Below are 10,556 nucleotides of genomic sequence, written 5' to 3'. Positions count from 1 at the left end.
TTCAAATTCATTAATTCTATTATGCTTTATTATAACTCTTTAAAGTATGTAATGCAGACACCATTGCCATGAAATGAAAGAAGAAACTGTGATTCAGAGAGGTTAAATGACTTGTTGATTGTTACACAGCTCCTGGGTGATGGGGCTGGCTCTTTGGCTTTAAATGCTCTTTCATTATGACTTTTCGAATTGGTGTTCACTCCACAGATCAATTCGTCCTCCCCTCCCCCCTTCCTTCCTTCTTCCTTCTTTCTCCTCATTTTTTTCATTCATCTGTGTAACAAATATTAGTTGAATGCCATCAATATGCACTGTATTAGCCTCTGGGAATAAAATAATAAGTAAAACTAGTCCTGATTATGGCCTCTGTGGAGATACCAGTCATTTGGGCAACTTGCAATCCTTCTAAACAATACACAGCATGAAGGCTGGTAAATGTTTGGTAACTCCTTGCAAGACTGTGTTATGCTAGAACGGTGGTAGTAAGATGAAATGTTTCCTGGTGCTTTGATAGAGTTCTGAGCACTTTGAGATTTTTCTGAAGTTAATTGGGAGGAGGGGGGAATTAATTCACTTTGTTTAGCTCTTAAGAGCTCTTCCCTCTGTAGAGAATTGCTTAATGGTGGAGGCTTTGATGCTGGCAGGTACTTTTGGTGGAATATGACTGCTGTTGCCCTCTCTTACAACCTGCACTGTTGTGTGGGCTGAAACCAATTAGACCTAAATTAATTAGCAAGAAAATGATGGGCCCACTTGCTGAGCCATTCACAATACCGTGTGAAGAAAGAGGAACAGTGTTTGAAGGATGCTGTGTGTTTCTGCTCAACCCTAATGATTGAAGTATTTCCAAATATGGAAGTAAATTCAAGCCATTGCTGGATTAAGTGGTCCACTTCTTTTAACCCATGGTAGTCCTTTATTCAAAGGCAAGTTAGGAAACTATAAAGAACTCCTCGTGGGTCCTAGCACCTTTGATAAGCTTTGGGATAAATTTAGAAGACATGTGGAATCATTGTGTAATTTGACTTTTTAAGGCCTAAAGTAGCAGAGGAGATTGCTGGCTGAATAACATGCAAGGACCAGTTTCCCACTAGGTGAGCGGCAGGTAAGAAGGCTTTCTTCTAAAGGACAGACTCAGCTCTCCCTGTTCTTAATTTCTTTGTGGTCTCCTTTGCTAGTACCTCTTCCTTAAATGAGAGGTATTCCTGGGGCTCCCGTCTCAACTAACAGCCCCTCAAGGTCATCTAATCTCCCCTTATGTTAAATCACACCTTTGCATTCACTACTTCCCAGGTAGGCCACTATCTACATGCTCTCTTGAGCTCTGACTATCCACAGTTCTTTTCCTGGATAGCCTATGGGCACCTCAAACAATTGTTTTAGAACCTAACCTCCTCCTCCTGCTGATCAGCCAACTAGTCACCCTAGCTAGAAACCTGGGAGTCATTTTTGACTCCTTCCTTTCTCTTGTTCCCTTCATCCAGGCTATTAAGAAGCTCTGTTCATTTTACATCCTAAGTAATTGGAATACTTCTGTCCAACCCTGTTTAGACCAGGCTTTTGATCCTCTGCTCCCTGGCTTTTCTTCTGGTCACCTTTGATGCCTCCCAATTGTTGGTCATTCTTAAATGTCCTTCCTAGGTGTTCGTGGCCAGAATCCTTCTTTGAAGACTGGACTGTACCAGAATGACCACATCCACTTCAACATTTCAGCTACCATTTTTACTCTGATGGTTCCCAAATGTATGTTTCCAGCTACAAACTCTCTCCTGAGCTCCCAATCCACATATTCAGCAAGTAGCTGGGCATCTCCACGTTGATACCCCACAAGCATCTCAAACTCAGTGTGTTCATAAACATGCTTATTATTTTTCTCCCTAACCTTGCTTTCTTTCTGTGATTAGCATCCCTATTCACTCGGTTGCACAGATTAGTAACTCATTCCTCTCACCTTCCCTCACACCCTTCCTTATCTTTATTTCCAAGTGCAGATGATTGCAAATTTTAAAACTCTCTCAAATCTGTCCAGTTTTCTTCATGTTCATTGATAATGTCTTAGTAGGGGCACCACTATCTCTTTCCTGAATTACTGCAAATGCCTCTTATGTGGTGCTCTTGCATATTATTTTGTAATCTTCTAATCCAGATTTCACACGGCCAGATTGATATTTTTAAAGTGCTGATTGGTTAATGCCACTCTGAAACTTTAAAACCTTCATGATTCTGCAAGGATCTGAGGATGAAGTTTAGCACTTAAATTTGGGTTTGCAAGGCTCCCCAAGATTCTGGCCTTTTAATAATCTGACCTCCTCTCATGCTGCTTCATTATTGGAACTTCATGCTCTGGCCACACTGAACCTGCTTTTCCAAGCATGCATCATTTCCGCTTGTCTCTGGTTACAGATACTGCCAATGCCTGCTGATCTTTCAGACCTTATCTCAGATGACACTTCATGGTACATGAGGAAGCCTTCATGGCACCATCATTATGTATGTAAATGCCTGTTACTTGTCTGTCTTCCTCATTAGACCAGCAGCCCCTTGAGTGCAGGGACTATGTCTTGTTCATTGTTGTGTCTCCAGATAGAGAAGAAAGATGCTCCATTGATAGTTGATGATTTTAACTTTTAATGATGTCCTCTCATATGTTCTCTTCCCCTTAGCCTTGACCTTCTCTAATTTGTATTCCACTCTGCCCCAGGATGATCTTTCTGAAATGCAAATCGGACCAAGTTGCTCTTGACAAATATTTCAGCAGCTCCCCGTTGTTGCTTGAGAGAACGTGGCTCTGCTCTTTGTCACAAGCCCCTGTTGTTTTGGCCACACAGCATCCATTTACTCTTCTTTTAAAAAAATTACATTTTCCTTTCTTCTCAATCTTAGACTCTGGGACTGGAATGAGGCTGATTCAATTCCAGCCTTCAGGGTACTTGTGATCCAGGCCTAAGCCAGTCATAACATCTCATTCTTTTGGCTACAGTGACTGATTTGGGGATGGGCATGTTAACCAATGAAAATTCTGCTGAGATTTTTGGAAAATTGACTCTTTCCAGATCTTGCTATCACGTGAAGTCCAGGACCGAGGACAATACAATGGAAGATGGAGCCCAGATATGCAGAGAACTTGAATCCTGATTCCTTTATTTCATACATAACCCAAGTAATGCCTGAAGCGAGCCTTACCCTGTGATTTTAGCTGGTGCAAGCCAATATGTTTTTTTCACTTGCTAAAGCCAGATGGATCAAGATTTCTGCCATTTCATTTACTAGTGTACTCGTTAAAAAATATTCACTGAATGTCTGCATTGTTTTAAACACTGTCATAGACATTAGGGATACAGCAGTGAACAATGTAAACAGTCTCTGTTTTCAAAGGGATACTATTAATAGAGACTTCACTGATCCATACTGTTAGGACCTAGCTGTAGTTAACTATTCTCACACTCATCTCCATGATGAAAAAGCTTGTACTTTGTAACTTTGCCTTTAGTGGAGAATTTGTACTTTGCAGACTGAAGGACAAAACCATTAACTTGTAACTGAAAATGTTGCTGTGATTACCCAATCCTGGGAAAATTTCTTCTAATCTAACTGATGCTGTTTGCTTCTGTAAACCTGCTTGCTAAAAGAATCTAATCAAGTCACATAGCCGAATAGGGGCCCGAGGCAGGTCCCGGACCCAACGGTTATGAAATGTATGATATAACTTTCTTGCTTTTGTTCTTTTTTTTTTTTTTTGAGACAGAGTCTCACTGTGTTGCCCGGGCTAGAGTGCCGTGGCATCATCCTAGCTCACAGCAACCTCAAACTCCTGGGCTCAAGCGATCCTCCTGCCTCAGCCTCCCGAGTAGCTGGGACTACAGGCATGTGCCACCATGCCCGGCTAGTTTTTTCTAGATATTTTTAGTTGTCCAATTAATTTCTTTCTATTTTTAGTAGAGACGGGGTCTCTCTCTTGCTCAGGCTGGTTTCGAACTCCTGAGCTCAAACAATCCGCCCGCCTCGGCCTCCCAGAGAGCAAGAATTACAGGCATGAGCCACGGCGCCTGGCCTGCTTTTGTTCTTTGTTCTACTTCCTACCCTTATTCCACTCCTCTGTGCCCAATGTCACGTAGCCCTGACTAAAAATAGTATAAAGACTCCTTGTTTTTTTCAACTAACCACCATTCTCTGTACCTATACCCAGACAGGATAGGGGTGGTCGCTGGCCAGCTAATAAAGACTCACAATTTGTCTCAATTTGGTCTCAAGGTGGTCTTTCTTGCACTCCGCTCCATAACACATGCCTTACAAAAAAACGTCACAACATCCATGATCTGTCTCACACCTGTCTCTCCACCCAAAACTAAATTTGGTCTTGACCATGCTGAGTGTGAAGTGCCCATGTTCCTTATCATACTCCCCCAGTCTTCCATGTCTAAAATCATAAACTTCAACTTTCCACTTTCTAACTGCAATCTTATATGCTTTCACCTCTTGACATCTTGATCCTTCTTCCTATTAAGAATCAGTTATCTTCTCCTTTTTACCCACCTCGTCACATACCCATTGCCATTCTGGCTCAACTTTTCCCCTAGAGATCAACCTAGACCTTCAGGGCGTCTCTTCAGTAATTCTTCCAATTACCTCAACTCTTCTGCTATGTTAGTTTCCCTCTGTGTTGCCCTCAAAAAAACCACAATGCGGTGTCAACATGGCTATCCACCATCTAGGGTCCCACTCCTGTTTTTCAGAGCACAATTGTGGGACAACACAGAACACGAAGACCAGGTACCACAATCAATTAATATCTCTGAGCTCTTCTGGGTCCTTGGTGCTTCTCAGAGTCTTTATATGTGTTTTTAGTCAGCAACTTGCTGCATTCCCTTCAGCTGCTATGTCAATCCTTCGCTTTTCTACACAAAACCCCTCCATGATCATCTGACTCTAGCCCTAACTCATTAATTATTTAATAAATATGCATCGAGAACTTGCTAGGTATTTGACTAGGAACTTACGTAGGAACTATGCTGGGCATTTGAGTCACAGTGATGAATTAAAAACACAAGTGATTGCAGATGTGGTGAGTGTTACAGACCGCAAGGAGGTGACAGCTGCTGAGTTGGTGCATAACCTGAGGGCGTTAACTATTTGGAGGGAGGTTTGAGCGGGGTTTCTTGAGGAAGTGACATTCAGGAAACATTCAGGTGAAGGAAATATTCCAGGCAATGAGAATGGCATGTGAAGAGGCCCTGAATTGAGGAATTGGTACAAATCCAATATGGCTGGAACATTGACCTCAAAGGACAAGTGGCATGAGGCAAAGCTGAGAAGACCATTCCTTCCTTCATTCATTGATCATAATATTCATTCAGATACTTACCGAGAGCTCATGATGTACCAGCACTGTTCTCTGGGCTGGGGATTTGGGAGTTATGGGGGATGCTGTTAAGGGCCTGCTTCTGATCCCCTGACCTACTTTTTTTATATGTTCTGGCCCAACATCGACTTGCATTTGCTAGTACTTGTTTTTGTTGTTGTTGGTTTTTTGCTTGAGGGCTTTCTCTAGCTGCTGGAACTACTTTGCTTAAATCTAGGGTAGGCTAGAGTGCTGGGAAATTAAAGCCCTCCCTGGACTCCAACCCCTAACATTCCTCACGTAGTGACCAATGGGAGGGAGTCTGTGAACAGAAAGCCCAGCTGCCTTCCCTTTGGGTGAGAGATCTCTGAGGTGTGTGCTCCACACTGATGGACAAAGGCTCCCCGAGGGATTCCATGCCAGTTGCCCACAGGGGTAACTGGTTTAAATACTCCTGTTACTGACTGTTCCCAACACAAAGAAATGACAAATGTTTGAGAAGCTAGGTATGGTAATTACCCTGATCAGATCACTATACATTATATGTATTGAAACATCACTATGTACTCCATGAATATGTACAATAATTACTTGTCAATTAAAAATAAAACAACAGGAAATTTAAATAAATAAATACTCTCTATTGTCTTCCTTTCCTTCCTTTCCTTCCCTCCCTACTCCCTTACTCACGTTTTTTTCGTTCACCTCCCAAATAAACTCCTTACACTGAATCCTAGTCTCGAAGGCTGATTTTGTGAAATCCAAATGAACACAATGTGAACAAGATGTATGAGGCCTGTAGAGGGGTGCACACAATGGAAACAAAAATAAACAAGACATTTTCAGTTAGAATTTATGTGATGAGTAAAGTAACTCAGGGTAATAGAATAGAAAGTGCCTGGCATGGCAGGGAGGCAGGGGTGGGGGAGGGTGGCCCATGTAGGTTGGGGTTCAGGGCAGACCAGGTGGGTGAGGCTCTGTACCTTCTTCCTCCTGGTGCCTCTTCTTCCCTGCATGGTGGTGCTGTGCTAATTCTACCCTCCTGAAGCTACTGTCTTCCCTTGGCTCCAATGATACTCATCTCCTATGGTTTCTCTTCCAACTATTCTGGTGATTACATTTCAATCCCCTCCATGAACTTCTCTTTATCCACCTAAAATCCTAAATGTCAGGGTTTCTCAGGGTCCTTTCTTGTTCCTTTGAATTCTCCCTCTGATGGCCTCAGCTAACACCTCATGGTGATGATTCTCAAATTTATATCAATTGTGGACCTCTGGCCTGAATTCCAAGTCCAGATATCCAACTGTTTATTGCACATCTCTTCTCAGATGTTTCACAGACACCCTAAACTGGAAATATCCTGGCCAGATTTAATCATTTGCCCCTCAAACTGGTCTTCATCTTAAATTCCTTATGTTGGAGGATAGCATCACCCTCACTCAATTAGTCAATTAGTCAGCAAGTCTTTTTTATTCCTTCTTAACTTCCATCCCCTCATCTCCATTTTATTTGCTGATCAACATTCAGGACATCTTAAAAGCCCTTACCTGGATTACTAAAACAGCCTCTAAACAAAACTCCAGTTCTTCCCCCTCCAATTCATCCTCTTCATGGCAGCCCAAATAATAGTTCTAAAATTCAAATTTTCATATGTCACTGCTATGCTTAAAATTGTTCATGGGACTCCATCAACTTCAGATAAAGTTCAAACTTCTTGGCATTACTATCAGGGTGCTGCAAGATCCTGCTCTCACCTCTGCCCTTTCTCCTCATCATGTTTTGTGTCTCTGTGTCATTGCACATGCTGCCTGGGTTATTCCTGAGCATTCTGCAAGACTTGGCACTTTCAGTAATAATTTATTTATTTTTTTCCTGAACCCCCTTTCAAGAAAAACAGCAAAGATTTCTTGACCATCCAAAACAGAAGGAGATTCTTGCTCTCTGAACTCCCTCAACTCCCCACACATGGGGTTATCTATGTATTTATATATTTATAATGCATATTCATGGTTTGCTCCTTGTCTATTTCTGTCACTAATCTCTGAGCTCCTTAAAAGCAGGTAATGGGTTATTTTTGTCTATATCAGTGCTCAATTCATGAAGATGTGCAGTCAACCTTTGCCAATTCAATTAATAGTATAGATTACGCCATATGCAGATCTGGAATAACATATGACCCAACCTTGAATATTTTCCCTAAATCATACCATAAGAAATTCCGTTTGACGTAGAAATGCAAATTGTTTATAAAGATCAGTCACCCTGTTCCTTAAACCACCTAGACCTTTGTCTGCTCCCCAGGACAGAGTGCTTCCAGAGCAAAGATGTCTTGACACTAACCAGCCCATTCCCTGCACTCGCTATAGTTTATAACAGAGGGAGCTGTGATTCAATCTTTGAATATGCTACTTTTGTTCCGTTTATGTGCTTATAGTTTTAGACAGCAAAATGGAGAGGATGAGTTATTCCGTAATTCTTAGCTGTGTTGTTTTTGAAATTGCTTTTGTTCTCCCTATCTCTATTTAAACTAATCTTCAGAGGCAACCCCTGGAAAATGAATGGAAAAAAAAAAAAGGAAGCAGATTTGATAAATTCCATTAAGCATCCTATTTAATTTATTTTAGATCCACATTGGTGAGATCTTTCATGTATTGTTCACTGTCATACAAAGCATTGCCTTTCTCTGCAGTTGTCCTTTGTTAAAGACTTATATGTTCAAAGTACAATAATAAGCACTTTGCATCTTACTTAATCCACCCAACTACCCCATGAAGGATTAGCATGTGGAGACTTCTGGAGCCAAGACAGAGCATGACAAATTTAGAAAACTGTTAGTATTACTATCTTGCTTTCAGCACTGGGATTGTGGGAGTGAGGGGAGAAGAATGGGCAGAGATGAGGAAAGCTGGAGATAGTGTATCTCCTGTTTTTTCTATACCTTCTCCAGAAATCTGGGCTTTTCCCCATGAGGAATGGATTGTCATTGGTGGGTGACCTTGTTAGATGTGTGCTTTATAAGGAAAACTCTAGCTGTAGAGTGGATAATGGTCTAAAGGACCATAAAACTGGCGGGAAAGAGAGCAGTTATGATAATCCAGTAACCTAAGTCGTTCATATGGTAGCCTGAACAAGTGCTGTGGGACCATTGAGTCAAGAGATATAGAGAAAGCAGGAATGCAGTATAGGAAGCCAAACAGACCTCAGTTTGACTCTTCTTTTGCCATTTATTAGATTGGGACTTTAGGCAATTTAGGCAATTTAGCTAAATCTATTTCTTCATGTGTAAGGTGAAGATAATAATAGTAGCCATCTCACAGAATTCTTCAGAAGATTATGAGATAATGTTTGTTGTGGTAGTCAGAATACTGGTCCCCAACAGATGTCCATATTCTAATCCCTAGAACCTATGAATCTGTGTTATCTTTCATGGCAAAAGGGCCTGTGCAGATGTGATTAAGGTAAAGGATCCCATGATGGGGAGAATATTCATGATCCAAATAGTTCCAACCTAATTACACAAGTCCTTAAGAGTGGAGAACCTTTCCTGGATGTGGTCAGAAAGAGATGTGGTGACGGCACTTAGGTCAGGGAGCTGTTACCTTGGTGTCTTTGAAGTCGGAGGATGGGGGCCATGAGCCAAGGAAGTGGGTGGCCTTTAAAATCTGGAAAAAACAAGGAAACTGATCCTTCTCTCGAGCTTCCAGAAAAGAATGCAGCATTGCCAAGACCTTGTCTTTAGTCCAGTGAGATTTGTTTGGATTTATAAACTACAGAACAAGGTAATAAATTTGTGTTATTTTAAACCTATAATTTTGTAGTTATTTGTTACAGATGCAATAAAAAACTAATACACATGTAGAGGGCCAAGCCTACTGCTGAATATATAGCACACTGAGTATAGTGAGTCAACTGGACATGGTGATTGATTAAGTGACAAACCAAGAAGAGTGCTTGGGAAGTCATGTTGTTGCCATGTTTAGTTTGGGAAAAGTTGAGTTTTAGGAATCTGAATGATATTCAAGTGGATGTGTTCAGTAGGTAGTTGGATACAGGGTCTGCATCTTATTAATAGAAGAGAGATCTTGGCTACAGATTCACATTTTAGAGTTATCATCATAAAGTAGATGAGATTGTTTTACTTCATCACTCCCAAAAGATATTTGGGAAAACATCATTCCTCTCTGGGTCCCTAATTCCTCAAACTGACTTCCAGAGCCTGACACTCCTGATTGCCTAAGTCCACAGGAGGCACACCTGTATCTCTGCCAGCCCATTTTTGGTTGAAATTAATGTCTTACATGTGGCTATTTGACCCAGGAGGATTCTTAAATTAGATGCCATTCTCCTTTCTTGAAGCAACAAAATCCAACCAAATGGAATTATTTTCCAGCAGTGCTAGGCCATGAATCCTGGTGTCACTAACCGCAGGTGGCTGACACTAGGTGGGTGCTCAGACTGATTTTTTTTCTTTTCCTTTTTGCTTTTATCATTATTTTAATTGATATATAATAATTGTACACATTTATGGAATATAAAGTGTTATTTCAATACATGTATACAATGTGTAATAATGAATTCAGAGTAATTAGCATCTCCATCACATAAAATATTTATCATTTCTTTGTGTTCAGAGCATCCATAATCTTCTCTTCCAGCTATTTGAAAATATACAAAAAATTATTGTTAACTATAGTCAACTTTCAGTGCTATAGAACAGTAGAACTTATTTCTCCTATCTCCCTGTAATTTTGTACCTGTTAACCAACCTCTTTCTATTTTTCCTATCCTTCCCAGCCACTAGCAACCACAGTTCCACTCTCTACTTCTATGAGCTTGAACTTCTTTAGCTCCCACATATGAATAGGATCATGCAGTGATCTTATTATGCAGAGATCTTATCTTCTGTGCCTGACTGCTTTCTTTTTTTTATTTCAGCATAGTACGGGAGTACAAATGTTTAGGTTACATATATTGCCTTTGCCCCATGCGAGTCAGAGCTTGAAGCATGTCCATCCCCCAGACGGTGCGCACCGCATCCATTAGGTGTGAATATACCTATCCTCTCCTCCCCCTTCCCACCTGCCCTACACCCAATGAATGTTACTACTATATGTGCACATAAGTGTTGATCAGTTAATACCAATTTGATGGTGAGTACATGTGGTGCTTGTTTTTCCATTCTTGTGATATGTCACTTAGTAGGGTGGGCTCCAGCTCT

The sequence above is a fragment of the Propithecus coquereli genome, unplaced genomic scaffold, assembly GCF_000956105.1.
Source record: "Propithecus coquereli isolate 6110/MARCELLA unplaced genomic scaffold, Pcoq_1.0 Scaffold222, whole genome shotgun sequence".
Taxonomy (NCBI): domain Eukaryota; kingdom Metazoa; phylum Chordata; class Mammalia; order Primates; family Indriidae; genus Propithecus; species Propithecus coquereli.
This window is presented reverse-complemented; position numbering follows the sequence as displayed.